At 42.5% G+C, this 18,790-nt stretch overlaps 1 long non-coding RNA gene across 2 annotated transcripts; it reads left to right on the top strand.

Annotated features, from left to right (window-relative positions):
• The first annotated feature begins 1,212 nt into the window (after positions 1-1,212).
• Positions 1,213-12,653, top strand: LOC134521164 (uncharacterized). Of its 2 annotated transcripts, none has more exons than XR_010072662.1 (4): positions 1,213-1,368; positions 5,912-6,124; positions 6,556-6,656; positions 12,586-12,653. It is a non-coding gene; the product is annotated as an uncharacterized LOC134521164 (long non-coding RNA). The 2 variants fall into 2 exon arrangements; XR_010072663.1 differs by having other exon boundaries at positions 6,553-6,656.
• The last annotated feature ends 6,137 nt before the right edge of the window (positions 12,654-18,790 follow it).

Genomic DNA, 18,790 nt, shown 5'->3' with positions numbered 1-18,790 from the left:
CAGGTAAACACCACGCACAACTTTGTCTGATCCAGTGGTTTTGTATTGGTCTTGGTTCTATCGTAGTCCTGCATAAATGACTTTGATCTGTCTTGAAACTGATCTTCATGTTAGATGGGCTTTGCTGTGGTTTTTTTTTCTATTATTTTTAAGTGCTAGACATTTATTTTGCTGTAATTACAGGTAAGTAACACTTCTGCTGAGAGTATGTAGAAGAAAAATACCCATTTTCTATGTGATTGAGAGATCTGTTGAGGTATTGTAGATTTGTACAAGACTCCATCATGTCGAGGAGTCTTTCCTTAGAGTGTCCGTGAGGGGGCCTGGTTGCAACAATGGGATTTTATGAACACTTTGGAATTAGAAATCAACTGTGATGGTGGTGCTGGGTCAGAGTGCAGGTGCAGTGGTTTAACTTCCAGCCCCTGTGCACTTAACAAATCCTAGAATCTTTTTGCCTCCCTAGTTTCACCGTGCAGCACTCATGCACCAGCCCATGTCAACCACGTGGCAGAGGATTGGTGTGCTGCTCTTTTCCTTTCAGGTCATACCCTCCTGCTAGAAGTTCTTCTAAACAATGGGATGAAATGGGATTACTGGGAGGAGTTCATGTGTTTTGCAAATTGCAAGCAGTCCATGTGTTTCTTCTCATTGCCTTATCCTCCTGGCCACCCTGGTAGCTCTGTGTTTTTTTTAAAAGCTTATTGCCCCTGAAGCTGATGTTTCCCTTCTCAGTGTTGTCTCAACACTGCGGTCCCCAGGTGTCTGAGCATCCTTGTCTTGAGCTAGCTGATGGTACAAATGGCCCAGCAAATACATATTTTGGATCAGTATAAATACAACCAGATGGTTGGCTTGTTGAGCAGGAGGAGACTTACAATGCCTGGAAACAATTGTAATGAGCTTTCCTTTGCATGGTGACTTGTTCTGGTTTCTTTCCTGTCTTTGCCCTCCTCTGCCTCATCTTAACCTTCTGAAGTTTTAATCACGTGATATCTATTATCAAATTATGTTCTGAGAATTTATCATCTAATAGACTACGCTCATTCCTCATTAAATTCAGTGAACTTGTATCAGGGCTGAACACAGTCCAATGTATGATGCTACTCTTTGCCAAGGATCTCCCTAGCAAAAGTACTTTGCAAATCTGGGAAAAGAGATTCCAACATAATCAGTCTGATGTTTTGTGTTCTACCCGCAGGATTTGCTTGCAAGAACCACTGCTGTTTCCCTGTCTGACACTAAGCTACTACTACATGGGTCCTTCGTGCATTGTTTCAAAAGATTGATGCTCGGCAGACAGGAATTGCAAACTTGTGACAGTTTTCTTTAAAAATCAAGGACCGTATTCATTCTTGCATCTTAGCCGTAAGTATGACTTTACTGAATTCTGTCCCTTTCTTCCACTGATAAACAGATTTACCAAAGGCAGTGCGTTGAGGAGGGGTAGTGTAACAGCTGCTGTTTGGAATTTCCATATCGTAGAGTTAGCTGTTACGAATTTAAATTAGGGGCAAATCATGCTCAGCAACAGGAGACTGAATATCCTCATCTTCAGGTTACGGTGGGGAGAAGACAGTGGTAAGGACCTGTCTGAGGGCAGGCCCCAAGGAGAAAAGGAAAGGAAATGGAGTTATGAATCCAGGTAGGCTCAGAGGTGGGTATTTTGAGTTCAGGCTCCACCAACAAGGCAAGTAGGACATTGTTTTTTATATCAATATGGTGCTTATTTATTGCCCCCCAAAACTGTGTTCCTATAGTGCTTACAAAAAAACTATTTAGGGGCTAAACCATATGATGAAGAAAGCCTTGTTACTAGACTAATCTCTAACCTACAGATGTTTGTGGACCAAGCTTTCGTTTCCTCTCTGGAGTACGTGTGCAGCACATGGGGACTGAGGAGAGGAGCAGGTTGAAGATACTGTGATAGAGTAGACAGTGCGGGGGGAGCTCCTGATGGGTTTCAGTGGAGCCCTTTTGAGATGGGCTGGGGCTGCAAAGTGCATGCAAGCCCTTAGCAGGGTGGAATCGGTCGTCTTTTGAACAGAGATGAGCATAGCTCAACTGGGATCTCAGTGGTTGATGTATACCAATGCCCTAAGGCAGATCTGAAAATATATAATAGAGAAGAACCAAAATGGGCACGGGGGAAGAAGGATTAGTGCGTCTAACAGAACTTCCTGAGTCTGAGCATTGCTTGTCCTGCTCATTTCATTTGCTCCAGCGATGTGCCTCCTTGGTGTTATGGCAAACTGTTTTCATGAGCCTCTTCCCAGACGGACTGCACACCTCATTACCAAAGTGTGTGTGTGTGGGAGTGGCAATGTCTTTTCCTAATCTCTAGCTTTAGTGGCCCCCTGTATAGCCCTAAACCCAAGCAAGCTCTTTGTGGAGGACAGGAAACAGAGCGAACGCTTTCCCAGGCCAGTCAGGACCCCACATCCAATTATTGCCATCGTGATACGGCCAGCTCAGAAGCAGTAGTGAAATGTAATTGAGGTAGGATATGAGCAAAGGGGGTAATTTGCTTTTCCCGTGTACACTCACTTTTTGTTTTGGCTTAGGATTTATTTCTGACTTTAAAGCAATTTCTCATGTTTTGTTCCAGTCTTTACCACGTGGCTCCAACAGCTCCCGTAACTCCTGTTGTTGATGTTCTAACACGATGTAGCCATAAACCAAATCCTTTTTCTTTTAATGTACCCTTTTTAATTGGTCTAAAGGCTAAACTTTTGAATGCCATTGCTCATTTGCAGACTGAACTTGATGGTAGAAAGCACGTTTGCTTATTTAATATTTGCTTTGATTTGCTGATTAGTCATTGCTCTTAATTATTTTTTACCATTTCCACATGAGTGATCAGGAAATGAACTGCTGTCTCACGCTTTCAGCAAGTTAAAAAGAGCCTAACTATGGTATTTCCTTATTGACTCTTTGCTTGCCCCTGCGCAGAATGTTTTAAGATGTTGCTCCTCTCGAGTCGCCCACCTCACAGCTTGAGTAACGCCACAGCTTTTAAAAATGTTTCCCTTCTGACTTGCTGAGGTGATGAAGACAAGTAAAGTCATCCAGCATAAAAGGTATACACGAACAAAACATGAATTGAAGGTGCGGGTCAAGTTACAATCCAAACAAGAAAAATATTAGAACCAGTTTGGGAGACTGAGGAGACCAGTCTTGCGGTACACATCTGCAATGAGAAATAATACCATCCCGGGATCCTGTGTGATGTTTATACACTGATAGCAAATCCTCTTGAAAAAATAAAAATAAATGGCTTACTTGGCCCCTTTTTCTGCTCATGTTTTTCTTTCATCTTTTCATTCCTTTTCAAATCAGTAATGATTGTAAATCGTTCCTTGCCACAGAAAGTGCTATTTTCAAAGAGCAGTGATTTGATTCTTGTAATCTTATTTATTAGCTTTATTCAATAAGTACCCAACCTAGGTTCTAAATGCCTTTTAAAAATACACTAATAAACAGACCTTGATTGGTCTTTGATTGAATTGCAGATAACCCACTGACGATATAAATATCATTAAGTTAATCAACCTTCCTACAGAGGCGCTTCCAGCGCAGGCACCAAGCTCCGTAGCGTGTCTGTCGTCTTGCAGGCATTGGAGAAGATGATGAACTGGGCCGGACTCTTGCAGGCTTGGGCTTTGTGGGCTGTAACAGACTGGCTGGCTTCACTGCAATTATTTGACTAATACAAGAGTGACATGAAGGAGACTTATTTGTGCAAATAACCAGGTTTGCCGGAGTTGGACCAGAAACTGCTTGGGCTGGTTTAATTTGTGAGTGAAGAGAATTCTGTTCAGAATTTTTTCCACTTAACGTACTTGTCTGCATGTTTTTAGACCTGAATCCTGGTTTCTTTGAAGTCATGAGCGTTTCGTCTTTAAGGGTTAGGATTTTGGCAAAGCTGAATTGGAGTCATCGCTAGGTACGATATGGCTAATTTTGCCTGGACCTCATTTTTGGTGGATTTGAAAAAAGATAACTAAAAAACCGACTATAACTATGATAATCCTGGCAGGGCTGCAAAAATGCCTGAGGTAGGAATATTCTGCAAGACCTTTTGCAGAGCCAGCTGCCGAGTGACACAGCAAGAGGGAGGACGCAGGAATTCCTCTGCATTATACCAGCATGTTTTAAAAGGCTCCCGGGCCTTCTGCAAGGGCAGTATTTTCTCTTTGGATGACACAATAGCCACAGACTTCTCCAGAAAGTGACATCTTTTGACCCGCGCTGGAGGTCAAAGCGAATGTAACACAGGCAGACCACATTCCACAAAGGTGATAATTGCCGGGTTTCTCTGCATGGGGTACGCTAATAGGAAAACAACTGCCATGTTGTGTGGCTTTCTAAATCTTACAGCTCTTGAAAGATTACATCAGTTCTAAAGGAGAAGAAATAAAGCGCCTCGCAAATGCGGCTGCAGGCAGGTTGTCTCTTAATAGCCAAACCTAGATGATTTCTCGCATTTATTGTCCTCTTTAAGTCAGTGTATTCATGCCGTGATGCAGATAAAAACTGTTTCCAGTCAGGTTGCCTTAGTCTAATCAAGAACTTTAAGTAATTTAAAATCAAAGGGAGTCCTTATTTAACTAGCAAACAGCAGAAGGATGAACTCTTAACATCGCCCTGTTACATCCCGACTTGAAGTGGAAAGGCAGCTTACAAGCCGCACGGGTTTGCGTCTGAGATGTGAGCAGGCTGGTGCTGGAGCTGTGTTCTGTCGGTAATACCCGTTAATCCATCTTTTGAACTGAGACTTTTCTGGTGATGCATCAAACCCCGTGAAATCCTGTAGGTGACATAGTATTATCCTTGCAATTTGTGCTCTTCAGTAAAGGTGACCCCCAGGTAAGCCCAAACTTTTTTAGTTTTAAGGCTGAAGTTTTAGCTGCATCTCTGACTTGCTGCAAGCTGGAAGCGCTGCCTTCCTGCTGCTGATTTAAGGGCTGGTGACTTCGACTTCAGATGGTTTGGATATGATAGCAAAAGGCTAATACATTCGTACAGCTGCCTTGTCTTGCTGCCGAGCTGGGGTGTAATTGGACTAGTTTTTCAGCGGTTCAGATGTCAGCTGGGTGGGGGCTGAAGTTCACTGCTACGATTTAGTTCAAAGGTTTTCAGAGCTGGGCTTCTAGGCCTTATTTAGGTATTGAAGTCAGTGCAGTGATTTTTTTTTTTTTCAGTATGCTCTTCCTGCTGCATTCGCAGTTGATTCAAAGATCCAGGGAGAACTATTGGGAGACGCGTGACCTCTGAAGCTTCGGTTCTGTGTACCCCGTGTAGCAGAGCTGGAAGGATTTGTTCTAATGGTGGGGAAGAGTAATTCTCAGGGCCAAGATAATGCTCCTCTCAGCTTCCTACTAGTCGAAAATTAGGAACTCTGAGCACTTTCATTTCCACTGTGTTTTTTCGTTTGGCTTGAAAATATTACCGTGGATGTGCTGACCAGCCACTCTTCTATTTTTATTTTTTAATCCCTAAAGGAAAAGGGTGCTCTTAACGTGCTCTCACATGGGTCTGAATTACACTAGAATTTGCAGATTGAGACTGGCATGATTCTGATCTACTGCTGTGCTCCTCCCAGGGTCTCTTCTGCAGATGTGGCATGGGAAGATCTGGTGACCCTTTCTGCTTGAGGAAAGCAACGAATGGCAGCAGAGGTGCTCGTGGTCTGCCAGCAGACTCAGAGGGGCAACAGTTTTCCAGTTCTTATTTAGAAATACTCTTTACAACCATTATAATTGCAAAATATTAATTTTAAGGGAGAAACAAATTTCCAAAAGACAGAGAAAATACTCTAATATAAAACAAAAAATGAAAGGTAGTTCTGCTTTATATCTGTCCATTGAAAATTGTACTCGCTGCTTTTAAATTCTTTATTTTGAAATAGAGAAATCACTATACCAGGCAAAGTATAATCCAAGAGGCACCCGACGCTGGGGCTCCTCCTGGTGGTTACACCCTCCGCCGCTTCAGTTAAGCCTGGAACCATATACCATGACTTCTCCTGGGATAACTGAACTGGGACCTTCTCTGACCAATTTGTAAATGCTTCGGCTGGCAAACAAACATCGAAAACTTCGGAGACTTCTAGAAATGTTGTGTAAGTAGAGACAAAATATTTTTCACAGTACCGCTTTTAACTGTCATAGCAAGAAATGCTACCAAAGTCAGACAACAGGATTTAACGCACAACACAGGTTTTGTTTTTTCTTTCTCTTTTTAAAAATAATTAGTTGCTGGGAATGGCTGAAAGAATACAGATGAAGGGAAACGATCTCTATATATCACATGTGGCTTAATGTACCTGGAGGTACATTTTTGAGGAGTAAGAGCTGAATAACCTTTGTGTAAAACACTGGGTGAAGAAGGCCTCTGTGCTCCATTTGGGATTACCCACCTGTAATGAAACTGCCTCTTGTCCCACTCTGTGAGGTGACTGATGGCAGGCGTCCTGGGGTCAGGAAAGAAACACTCCTGCCAGTGAAGCTGATGTCCTATCTTCCCTCACCTTCCTTCTTCTTAACCCAGCAGCTCGCGGCTCTGATCCAGCTGCACCACTGGGTGGTTTTGCCTTGTCCTAATCCTGGGTGACCCAAAATGAGTTTGGTGACATCGGCAAAGCAATCGGCAAGGTAAGAACTGTGTTATCCGGCAGCTTGGACATTGTCCTTGCTGCAGTTGGAGCAACGGAAGCTGCGGTATGTGACTTGTGTAAGGTGTTGGGCTGCTTTGATATTTTTTTTTTTTTTTTCTGAAGAGAAAGAGAATTCTCTTTGAAATGCTGGGGTTTTCAGAAAGATACTGAAATACACCAGTATCTCTGTGTGATCAGCAGCCGCATTAGCTTTGGTACCAAGATATGATGAAAAACAGATTCCATTGCAACTGATCCACTACTCGAAATACGAATCGTATCTCTTTCTACCAGTGGTTTTTCATACCCTTTCTGGCTCTTCGTAGTATTATCTTGTTTGACAAATATCGTGAGATTGTATGAAATGAATGCTTTATGGAATTTGTGGTGCAGCTCTTAGGAAATAAAAAGCATATTTATGGAGACTCCTTTTGCACATGCAAAGTACGTGCCTAGGTCTGGACGGAGGAGCACGTAACATTTGCACGTGTTTTAAACTTGCACATGAAACTTGATTAAAGATTAATTATCTGCCTTGAGTGTGGTGCAGGGGTGTGTTTACACTGCAGAGTGTGGTGGAGTCTGTAAGGAGGGTGCTGTTACTGAGTCTGGAGTTCCCTCTGGTCTCCTCATTGCTTTGGAAATGAGTCTATATTGGTTACAGTCCTTCTAGGATTCTGGGAGCGGCCAAGTGCTGTATATCCTCTGCTGCTTTCTGCCCATTTCTGGTCCCTGGATGGAGACTGTGGTGTTTTCTTTTGCGTCTCTGCTGTGATATGGGTAGATGACACAAATTCCTGGATGAGGTTTTGCATGGCCATGCTCTAAGTGACACGGTGGCTTTTTTCACTTTGAGAGCTTCTGGAGCTGTCTAGGCCAGCTAGTTGGTTTTACTGGTTCCCTTTGGATGTAGTGGTTTGCCCATGGTATCTGTGTGTCTGACCGGGCTGTAATGCCTTTATCTTTGATTTATATTGATTAACTGTGGCAATTTTAGAGAGGTTTCTGTTTCTGGATTTCATGTTTTGGCTTTCTCCAAACTTCTTCAGCGTGGTCACCTTCAACTTCACAGAATCATAGAATGGTCAGGGTTGGAAGGGACCTCTGGAGATGATCCAGTCCAACCCCTGCCAGAGCAGGGTCACCCAGAGCAGGTGGCACAGGAATGCCTCCAGGCGGGTTTGGAATGTCTCCAGAGCTGGAGACTCCACCACCTCTCTGGGCAGCCTGTGCCAGGGCTCTGCCACCCTCACGGGAAAGAAGTTCCTCCTCATGTTGAGATGGAATTTCCTGTGTTACAGTTTGTGCCTGTTGCCTCTTGTCCTGTCGCTAGTGCATGATGACCTAAAATAGCATCATATGTCCCTGAACTGACTTGCCTGAATATTGTTTTGGCTCATAATAATAGCAAGTGGTCTTGACACACATATCTTGAGGAAAAAACATGCAGAAAATGGCAAAAAAGCCACATTGAATGGAATTTCCAAGTGAGCGAGAGTTGTGTATGCCCACTAGGTCTGTGGTCTATTCAACCTTGCGAAGACCCATGAAATGTCCGGCTGTCACTGAAGGTCCGGCTTTATTCAAGGTTTGTGCTTTAGAGTTACACGGCAGATACATGTTGGGGTTTTTTGGTTATCTGCAGTTAATTTTACTTCCATCCATTTAAAGGTCTATGGAGTTGTCCAAACCTTACAATGTGTTCATGGTGGTGTGATGATACCACAGTGACTCAAGGTAGGTTGTATTTCCATAGCTCTATCTTTACCCGCCTACCTCATTTGGTAACTATTTGTAACTGTTCAAGTGTCTTCATGTTTTAAACTTCCCTACTTTCAAAGTAATGGTAAGAGCATTTACAAGTAGAAAATTATTGCTCAGTCTTGGAAAAAATGCACCTTGCTGTGGTACAGCACAATACCAACATGTACCACCTTAACTGCAGGCAGGACCACCTTAGGTCTGTGCAATATTCCTGTACTACAACTGCAAGTTCAGAAAAAGAAACGAAGATAATTGTGTCAATCAAATGAGACTCTGATTTGGAGATTTTGATCCAACTAATCTGTTGATCTCACTCTATGTTATTTTTGGGACAAAGATTATTTAAAGAATCATCTGTGTTTGAAGAGCCTAAAGTAGTCTTGTAACTACAAGGCGTAGTGGATGCAGACTTTTAAATATATGAGTTAACCTGCCTGGTTTTCAAAGTTTTGTAATCAAACAGAAGTCTAGGAGAAATTTGGGGATGACCAGAGCTATCTAGGCTCTTTATAGCTCCCTAAAAGCAGAGGTAAAAAAATCTACACTTTTCAATTTTATGGGTTTTTTATTTATAATTTATTTTTATTTGTTCTCCATATGGAGCTGACTTCAGATATCTCAATTATAAGAATCAGCATTTTTTGAGGGGTTGTTTCTGTTATGAAAAGAGAGGTAGTTTTAAATACCTTCTGAGCCAAAGGTCCTATTTGACTTTGTGACCTGGGTGCAATTTAAAGTGAATTATGATATTCTGCGACTTCTTAGATTTTGGCTTATAGTCTTCAGATGCTTTCATTCCTGCACCTGTCATCCATTAGGAGACCTCCTTCTGTGATCTTTCATCATTCACAATATATGATGATTTTTTAAACACTTCAGCTAATTGGGAATGACTCGTGCTTTAAGATATATGGCAGTATTTGTAAATACCAGACGCTGGGCAAGCTTTAAATAAATATATGCGATTTGAACAGGAATTGTTGAAAAATGTAAAGCCGCTATAAATTTAAATGACTAACATAAGGGCCCTGTTGTGTACAGAACAGACCAAGTACACTGTGTTCCACAAATAAGCTTGCTGGTACAAGCAGTGTTGAATGCTCTTCAGTACAAGAGAGAGGTCTGTTGGTGTCAGTCCTTGCCCTTCAACGTGCTGCCTGTCTTTACACTTTAATGGCAAAGTGCACTGGTTATAGTAGTTGAGTTTGGTGAAAAGAAAAAAAAAAGTATATTTAATTTAATACAAATAAACCCTTTGTAATCTAAGTTCCTTATTACTGTGTGTACTGGTGTGCATAGCAACATGAAGAGATAGAAATGTTTTTTTTTCCTTTAAAATCAATGGAGATGTGAGAATACACGAGCCCCACAAATGTTTTTATGAATGGAAATGTCTGCACATGCCCTCTCCCTGTCTGTCTTGCTAGAAGCCAAGCTCGATACTTGTTTGCGTACTTTCTAATAATCTAGCTTGAATTTCCATATTCACAGCTCATGAGCACTTTATTTTTTTTCTTTTTTAGAACCATGAGTAATTGGTTGGGAACCCAGAAATTAAAAGAAAGGCATAGTTTTGGTTAGAGTAGTGGTGTCTCACACAGGGTGAACTCACCCATTGTTTAAAAAAAACCCCATGAAGTGTCCAACCGTAACCTCTGTCATACTTAGGTAGAAAATCCTGAGTCGGGCATTGACTTGCATTCTTAAATCTTAGGTGGGCTTAGGCCAGAGTTGAAATCTCTCATGGGCTGTATTGCTTTGTAGTTATGGCCTTTCTCAAATACCCCAGGACACCAGCATAGCCAAGAATGCCACCATTCCCCAGTGGATTTTCCTTGGAGATTTTTATTGTTAGCTTTAAGGAATAAGATGGGGGGAAAAAACCCCTCTAATTCAAACTTTTTGAAGGTTTAGGCCAATCTAAAATAGTGATCTGAAGAGCTGATAACAGTTATTCTGAAAGTGTAAATTCTATTCCCTAGACACAACTGTAGCAAATTTTTTTGCAAGGTGATTTTTGACCCAATAACTATTATGGTCTCACTCGTGAAAGAGTTTTTATGGACTCTTAAATCATAGAATCATAGAATCTTCATGGTTGGAAAGGACGTTGGAGATCATCGACTCCAACCATACACACACCAAAGGAAAAAAAAAAAAATCACAAACCACCACAAACAACCAACCTACAATCTCTGCCACTGGAGCATGCCCTGAAGTGCCACATCTAGACGTTTCTTAAATACCTCTAGGGATGGAGACTCAACCACCTCCCTGGGCAGGCTGTTCCAGTGCCTGACCACTCTTGCAGTAAAGAAATTCCTCCTAATGTTTAATCTAAACCTCCCCTGCCGCAGCTTCAGACCATTTCCTCTGGTCCTGTCATTATTCACCTGGGAGAAGAGGCCAACACCCACCTCTCTCCCACCTCCTTTCAGGTAGTTGCGGAGGGCAATGAGGTCTCCCCTCAGCCTCCTCTTCTCCAAGCTAAATGCTTGTATCATTTGGCTGCTGTACACACAAACCGATTCTGCACGCTAACAAATCCTTCCTTGAATTTTCTTCCTGGGTAAAGTGCTGTTCCTCAATCAGATATTCCTTCAGCCCCCACGTGCATGGAGTTCCCTATGAGAAATCATAAATTGATTTATCACTTCTGGCTTTTTTATGGGAAAAGTCATTAACTTGATTACTAATGAGGCCAAAACATGTGAAACTTTTTCAATTGGTTGAACCAATAATAAAAGTTTCACAAATAACCAACTTGTTTCCAGCTCAGATGAAAAAGAAGCTGAAGACAGAAACCACAGGGCAAAAATATTTTTATTGGAAAAAATAGCTGATACAGCAAAAGAGCTTATTGGAAAAAAAATTGCTCGTGGTGATTTGTTGGAGGTGAAGTGTATGGAATTAGGTGGTAAAGTTGGTAAAGTGAAAAAAGCTGCTAAAACCTCATGAGATCCCAAACTATTTGCTGCTCTATAGCTGATGGCCAGGGTGGTTTATCTCCTTTGACTCCAGCTATGGAAAAAGTCCTTCAGTAAAAAACATGGTGCTTTCTTACCAGCAAAGGAGTAAATCCATTTTGTGGGCTGACAGTGATGACTCCATAACAGAAAAAGACTTAAAAGCTCGAATGATAAATGTTTGCTTTTAACAAATGTATATATTTGATTGGTGTCTTGTTAGGGTGCTGGTTAGGGCAGTCCCTTGGCAGCGTAGGTGGTCACATACACCACAAATGAAATGATGTTCAGGGGAAGGTACCATCCCAGATAGAAAACCAAAACGAATCAGCACCCTGGGGGCTCCCTGGGACAATCCTGCCATTCCAGGGCTGCTCGGCAGAGCCTGGGTTCCCCTGAATACAGCTGGGATAGCTTGAGGGTGCTTCCTGTTTACAAGGTAGTAACCTTGTTCTTGAGTAAATAAACACTTCAGCCTTTCAGTTTATGTAGCCTGCGTTACACTTGTTAACAAGAGGCACCCTCGAGCTATATAGTAGCTTTATACCGAGATTTCCCATGATCAGATCTTTTACTGGTGTTGACAGAGTTACACAGAGAAGTGAGATGGCCTCGTTGGTAAGGACGTGAGCACAGATCTCCCCGTGCCACCACAGACCCTTCCAACGAGCTGTGCCCAAAGAGCTGAAGGCATTTTGGTACCTGATTTCATGAGGAGCTAAATGCAGTAGTGGTCTCTTCCAGCCGTTCTGTGCTGCAGCTCGGTATGACGAGAGGGAGCGTGAAGAGGGGAACAGCATATTGCTGCTTGCAAAGGCTGCAAGAAGGTAAATGTGCTGAAAAATTAAGGGATGTCTCAGCTTCAGTCGGCCTAGCTGAGGTACCTGGATGATTAGTTTTATTTTATTGTGAGATCTGACAAATTTGCTGGAAGATGGTGTAATTCAGAACGCAGCATGAAGGTGTTTTAGAGGTGCCAGAGGTGAGAGTGGATGTGGTTGATTCTGGGCGCAACTCTTGTCTGGTTCTTGCTCAGGTCAGCACCCAACACAAGCTTTGTATGAGCCCAGAGCACAGACCCGTTTAGGAGCACTGAGCTCCAGGGAGCTGTGTGAGCTCAAGAACCCAAACTTTGAGTCTGTTTTCAAAATGTGGTAATTTACAGTCATTTTCTGACCAACTTTCGTGTTCTTACAGGAACTGCTTGGCCTCCAGAAGACACAAAAAGAGGAAAAGGCAAGGGGACTGGAATGGAATGTGGACACAGAAGAACCCAACGGGTGAGTGGGGTTGGAACAGTGGTTTTCAAAGGCTGATTTTGCAGTCAGGGGAAACGGAGGTGCCAAATCTGTAACCTTTTCTGTCATCAGGATGAACTGCAATGAATCAAGTCCCTTTTATAATAGGGCAAACCGAGCAGCTCTGTCTTTGGCATCTAGCCACTTCTGGATATGGAAGCTTTTAAGAGGGCAGCTGACAAATCATCCCGGTAGTGAGGTGGGGTAGTAGGAGAGTCTTACCGCATTTGAAGCTCAGGTGACTCATATCTGAAACACTATCTGCACAGCTGAAACCTCTCCTCCTTCTCAGAGCTGTGACATGGTCACTCTGTGCTTGGTACCATGCAAGAAAACCAGCTGCTCTTTAGTCTGTTGGTACTTCTTTGGCACGTATACGTGACAGACCTTAGCAAGTGCTGTCCCTGACTTTGTGCTGCTTCAATTCTTACTGTTTCCTTCTTTCATGGCCTGTGGGCTCAACAGATTTAAAACAAGGCATGAAAATGAGACATCTTCCCCTTTTTCTTGGACATTACTTTTCCAGAAGGATGCTGACCAAGTCCTCTTTATTCTGAAATACGCTAAGAGCTGCACGAGTTGATAGGCATTAAGGTTTGGGACGCCAGGGAAATAGCAAGGCTTTGACTGTCTAAAAAATAATCAGCCTCCTTCAGAGGAGCACACTTAGATCAGTAACTGTTGTGCTTGGAGTCTAAACAAAATACGTGCTTCTCTTTCTCTGTCCCTCTCCCTCCCTTCCTCCTTGCACACTTTTTTTTTTCTTTAAAAAAAAAAAAGTAATTGCTAATAGTTTAAAACAGATTTTTAGCCAAAATTTTTAAGAGCTGCAAACAGACTTACTGGCAGGTTTTCAGATCTCTTATGGCAATCGAAAGCAGCTGATGCATGTTTTGAAATCTGTTTGCAGGCTGCCAGAACTTATGACTCAATTAATAAAACAAATGTGCCTATGAACTGCAGCATAACCCTTTTGACCTTAATAAAGTCCTAAATCTTTAGTGAAATCTGTTTCAAGATTTCAAATCTACACACAGCTAATATGTGCACATACTTGCATGATAGTTTATTGCCTTGCCATGCTACTAATATACCCTTGGCTAAACTTCTGACCCTCGCGTGCACACACCCTTTCCAGATGACTGGCAATTTGGAAAACCTCGTCAGGCAAAAGGTTATGTTTCTGTGCCCTGTTACTTGATATAACTTCTGTCTGACTAATTGCCACTTAGGACAGGACAAGCTGCTCTTCCTCTTCGCAGAGTGCAAACACCGGTGACGTGGAGGGGTTTGCCATCTGTGTGTGAGACCAGCTTCATCCTCCTTCACCTGCCATGCAGAAGAGGGAGCAGCATCCCACTCCCTGTCCCATGCAGGCTGGCAGAGCGGCAGGAACCATCTGGCATGCTTTTCTTTGATCCTTGGCCTCAGAGATTCTTCTGGAGCAGAGTGATCCCAACATTTTAAGCCACTGTGGGAATATTCCCTGCCAACTGTGTAATATTGCTGAGTTTGAAGCCCAGGCTCCAAACAATTGCACTTTCGCTAGTGGAGAGGTGGGTATCTAACCGTGGAGCTAGACTAATGCTGGTTTCCATTCCTGCGCGGAGACAGCTGTCGGTCCTGTGTCTGCACTGGGATGTGTGTTGCAGGTGTTCAAGAAGGGTTCCTTGGCATTTTAAATAGGTACAGAAATGCTACTGATTGGAAAGACACCTCAGAGATTTTGAGTCATTAGTGCCTTTTAGTTATTTTCTAAAAGGGGATAAAAGATTCGGTACAGCTCTTCTGAGGGATCCTGCCAGTCTCCTTCTCTCTTTAAAGGCTCCTTCAGCGTGTAAAAGGTGCGGGACGTTGTGGATGATGTTCTCTGCTGCGTCACTCGAGTCTTGAAATCACATCAGTTTAAAGTGCTGAGGAAGGGAGGTTGGCAGAGCTGTTTCTTGAGATCCACACGAGCCTTCATCAGAAGAGGGTGCAGAAAGTTGGGCTTCCCCAGCTGCAGCTCAGCCTTTCTCTCCTGTGCCCATGGAGCAGAGCAATGACAGTGGTTTCCCTAGAGATACTGCTGCCAGTTCTCAAGGCAACAGAGGGCATCTGAAGGGGAACACTGATGTGTTTGCTCCACAGCCTCTTCAGATGGAGGGTTCGGATGAACTTCTGGAAGACAACTTAATAACTGAGTAGTCAACATCAATGCAGACTATTAAAATCTGAATTGTAGAGTATCCAGTCTCTCAAGGACTTTAATAAAGGGAAAAGCATTGCTTCCCAGGAGAGCTGAGCAGGCTGGAACAGAAAATTAAGTGTAACAACATTGCTGTCTGCGCTTCCCTTTGTCTGCTCATGGTAAGTGCTTTCCTTACAAATCTTTCACCCTAACTTTTATGCAAATATGTGAAATGGTTCGGCGTGCCAGGGGTACTTCCAGTCCTGACAATGTCAACACGGTCAGATAATTCACTGGTCTTAGTATATAGTTTTCTTGTTAACCTATCATCCTGGTTAGAACTACTTTTACAAATAGGAATTAACTTTTGTAGTCAGATCATAAAGCATTGTAATGCTCTGTTGGAGGGGAAGGAAGGTGTTTTAAGGATTGAAGGAGGAACCTGAATGGGTTGCAGTACTGTGACTGAGTTGTTTCACTGTTTTGATTTAGAACTTAGCTTCATTTTATGCATGGATTGGGTTGAAAGTACAGCCCTTATAAGCTTACTTTGGCCTGGGGAGGTTGGTTGAGTTTGGCTCAGACTTAGTTATCCAGGCTGGCTAAAACCAGCCGTGCAACCTCCTTGCCTCCTTTTACTAAGGAAGGAAGAGGCTGGGCAGTTTCCCATGGGTACAAGATCTTTCTCCATTGCATTCTTCTGGTTGATGATATTATTTCAGCCAGGAGGCTGCGTTTGTGCCCCCAATGAATGACATGTCAGGCAAAAGAAACTTTTCTTCCTTGGTTATTGCTCATTCCCCATGACCTCTCCTGGCCAAACTGGAAGTGGTGAACTCAAGAATTGCTCAGTGTGCGGCCGGGTAAGGACCGAGCACGGGTAGGGGTTACTGCCTGAGGGCAGCAAACGTCCCCAGGACAGCTTCTGAATGGGACTTCTCTGGCTTTTCCCAGAACAACAGGGGAAAGGCAATGAAGAGCAGATCAACTCCTCGTTCTCCTTACCTAAGCATCTAAGGGTGTAACTGGTTCTGGGAGAGAAATGGAGGCAGCCAAGCTGGCAAGCAATGCATGCGAGGACCCCACAGGACCTGTGGAGATTTGTCTTTGGCTGTGCAGGGTTTTCTCAGGTCACCGTTTAGCCCTAAATTGTAAAAACTGTGTAAGCAGCAGTGATGGGCTTACCCCATAAAGCCAAGGGAATAGGTGGCCAGCTGAGAGTCTGTAAAGAGTTTGTTGCTTTCTGAGCAGGGTGGGGCAAAATGGAAAATTGGAAATTTTGGAAACATCAAAGTTCTATTTTGATTATTATAATTTTACTCAAAGAACAGTCTGATTTGGAGACAGGAAGAGAGAGGTTTAGGAGGCAAAACATGAAGGCGAACTCGCTCTCTTAGCTTGTTTCCTAGTGTCGTGGTTTAACCCCAGGTGGCAGCTGGGACCGCACAGCCCCTCGCCCAGTTCTTCCCTTCCCCTAGAAGGGCAGGGGGAAGAGGGAGAAAAGGAGGGGAATGGGAAAAAAAAGACCTTGTGTGTTGAGACAGTTTAATATAAAAATAACAGAAAAAGAACAATAATAATAATAATAATGGTAAAAGAATATACGAGGCACAAGTCACTCTCACCATCTAGTAAATAGATGAATCGGGACTGTCCTGAGCAGTGATTGTGAGTATCCCCCTTGCTAACCCCATTGATATGTCATGACATCTATGGCATGGAATATTCCATTGGTGAGTGATTCCATCATTCTACCTATGCTCCTTATCAGCTTCTATGGGAAACCGAAAAAAGTCCTTGAAAAATATAAACATCAACTGGCAACAACTGAAACAATATGCATTATTGACATTCCTTTCATACAAAATCTGAAACACAGTAACCACTAGAAAAAAATATTTTCTTTATCCCAGCTGAAACCAGGACAGCTAGGAAAATGAGATGTATAGTTATCCAGTACATATATAAGATCATACTATAGTTCAGATCAGACAGAACCTCATATGTGTGTACAAACCCTCTTTCCTTATTCTTCTCCTCTATATATTTTGAATGAGAGAACCAAATTCAGATGCATTTTGGCAAGATTGGAGTAGTTTCAGACACCATATTTCTATATGCTTTCATAAAAGAGGTGACATTCTATATAATTTGACATTTTACTACTTTTTCTTTTTAATTAAAAAAAAAATACAAAATGTTGAGGCAAAGTTAATTTCCATGCAAGTTCTGAACAAAATGGTTTTGCCATGTCTCCATGGGGACATCTCTGGGGATAAGGAAGGACACTTGGCTGCCACCTCCCCCTGCAAGAGGAAGCTACTGTATGCAAATAAACGGGTGCCAGTAGCAATGCTGCCCTCTCGTGCTAACATTAAAAGGAGCCCATCACCGTGCCAGGCCTGCAGCGATAGCGTGTTGCCAGCACTGCTTACTGCAGAGAATGGTGTCCGTGTGGATAAAGCCCTGCACACAGGGTTGCCATCTCCCTGTATGGTAGTTTTTGCCTTAATGACACTACTATTTTAATTAAATACAGAAGTGGGCTAGAGCAGGATGCTGAATTGTAAGTTGGTAGAGAGTTCAGTTCATCTTAGTCCCAGATCGTTCTTGCTTGATGGAAACCTTAGTTCTAAAATGGGGACAATAACCATTATCTTTTTTCTTTTAGCTCCTTAGCTGCTTTGACTGTAAGTACTTTGGATCTCCTAAATAGATATACAGTACCAAGCACAGCGCATGGCGATTCTGACTGGGGACTTGTCACAGTCTAGCAATTAAAATATAAGTATTTGCAGCGCAATGGATTGATTATATTGTCTTAAGCAGTTAAAACCTTGAGGTGGTTTAAAGGGAAGGACTGAAGTATAAAATGAAAGAGCTGCTTTTCAGTTACAGTAAAACAGATCAGCCCTGCCAGCTCTAACCTTCCATAGGTGTCTGCTTGGAAACTCTCTGAGCAACTCGCTGCTTTATTTTTACAAGTCGTAGTTTCCAGTGATCCTGAACTCTTCTTAAAAGCAGGCTTGCGATAATTTATGTATGTCCGGGGGGCTGATAATTATAAAAATAAAGTGGTCTTTTACAAACTAAACAACTACTTAAAGAATCCCCTGAACTCTATATTAAAAAAAAAAAAAAGGCAAAAAGACAAGCTTGATCCATAAGCTGACAATAGTAAGGGAATTCAGACATGAGCAGGGAAGTGTTCCATATGTTCTGCAATACCTAGGCACAACTGGGTGCCTCTTTAATGATGAGCTGAATGCTCCCTGTTGTTCCTAGGTACTGCAGAACATATGGCGTGTTTTCCCCCTCAACTGTGAATTTCCTTGCTTTTGTCAGTAGGTGTCTTAACTCTATTGTACTTTAATATAGTGTTTGTGCCTCTGAGCATAGTCCAAATTTGATCTTAGGCAAATAGGAGGGTAGATACAGCTGTTGATTGTCTCGTATTCTTCTTGAAACCGTATTTCAATACATAATCTATATCTATATAGACACACCTTGTAATTGTTAATAAGGGCCCTCAGAGAGTTTAAAAATCATTTCGCTGTGCTCCAAACTTAGCATGGATGATAAATGACCATTTAGTTGCCAATATAGCACAATATTTCAATTTCCTGCCTTCACAGAGGTATTCCAAAGGTTGAATGGAGTTCATACTCACAGTATGTGTTGTCTAGAACTCTATGATCTCTTGCTGGCAAACTTTAACCAAAACCTTTTCAATTAACTGAACGCATTCCTCGTGGAAGTCAGCCAATCTAATGTTGGACAAATAGAGTTTCAGTGATATTTTGCAATAACCTCCCCCTACTCCTGACTCTGGGAAAGCGTAGCCAGAGTGAGTTTATGAGTTGACGTGTAAGCTATGTGATTGATAAAAAGATTAATGTAACGTTGAACTAAATTTTGCTCTCTGACAGTGATA

This window comes from Chroicocephalus ridibundus, chromosome 9, assembly GCF_963924245.1.
Source record: "Chroicocephalus ridibundus chromosome 9, bChrRid1.1, whole genome shotgun sequence".
NCBI lineage: Eukaryota > Metazoa > Chordata > Aves > Charadriiformes > Laridae > Chroicocephalus > Chroicocephalus ridibundus.
The sequence above is the reverse complement of the archived record's forward strand: the minus strand, read 5'-3'. Positions and strand labels throughout refer to the sequence as shown.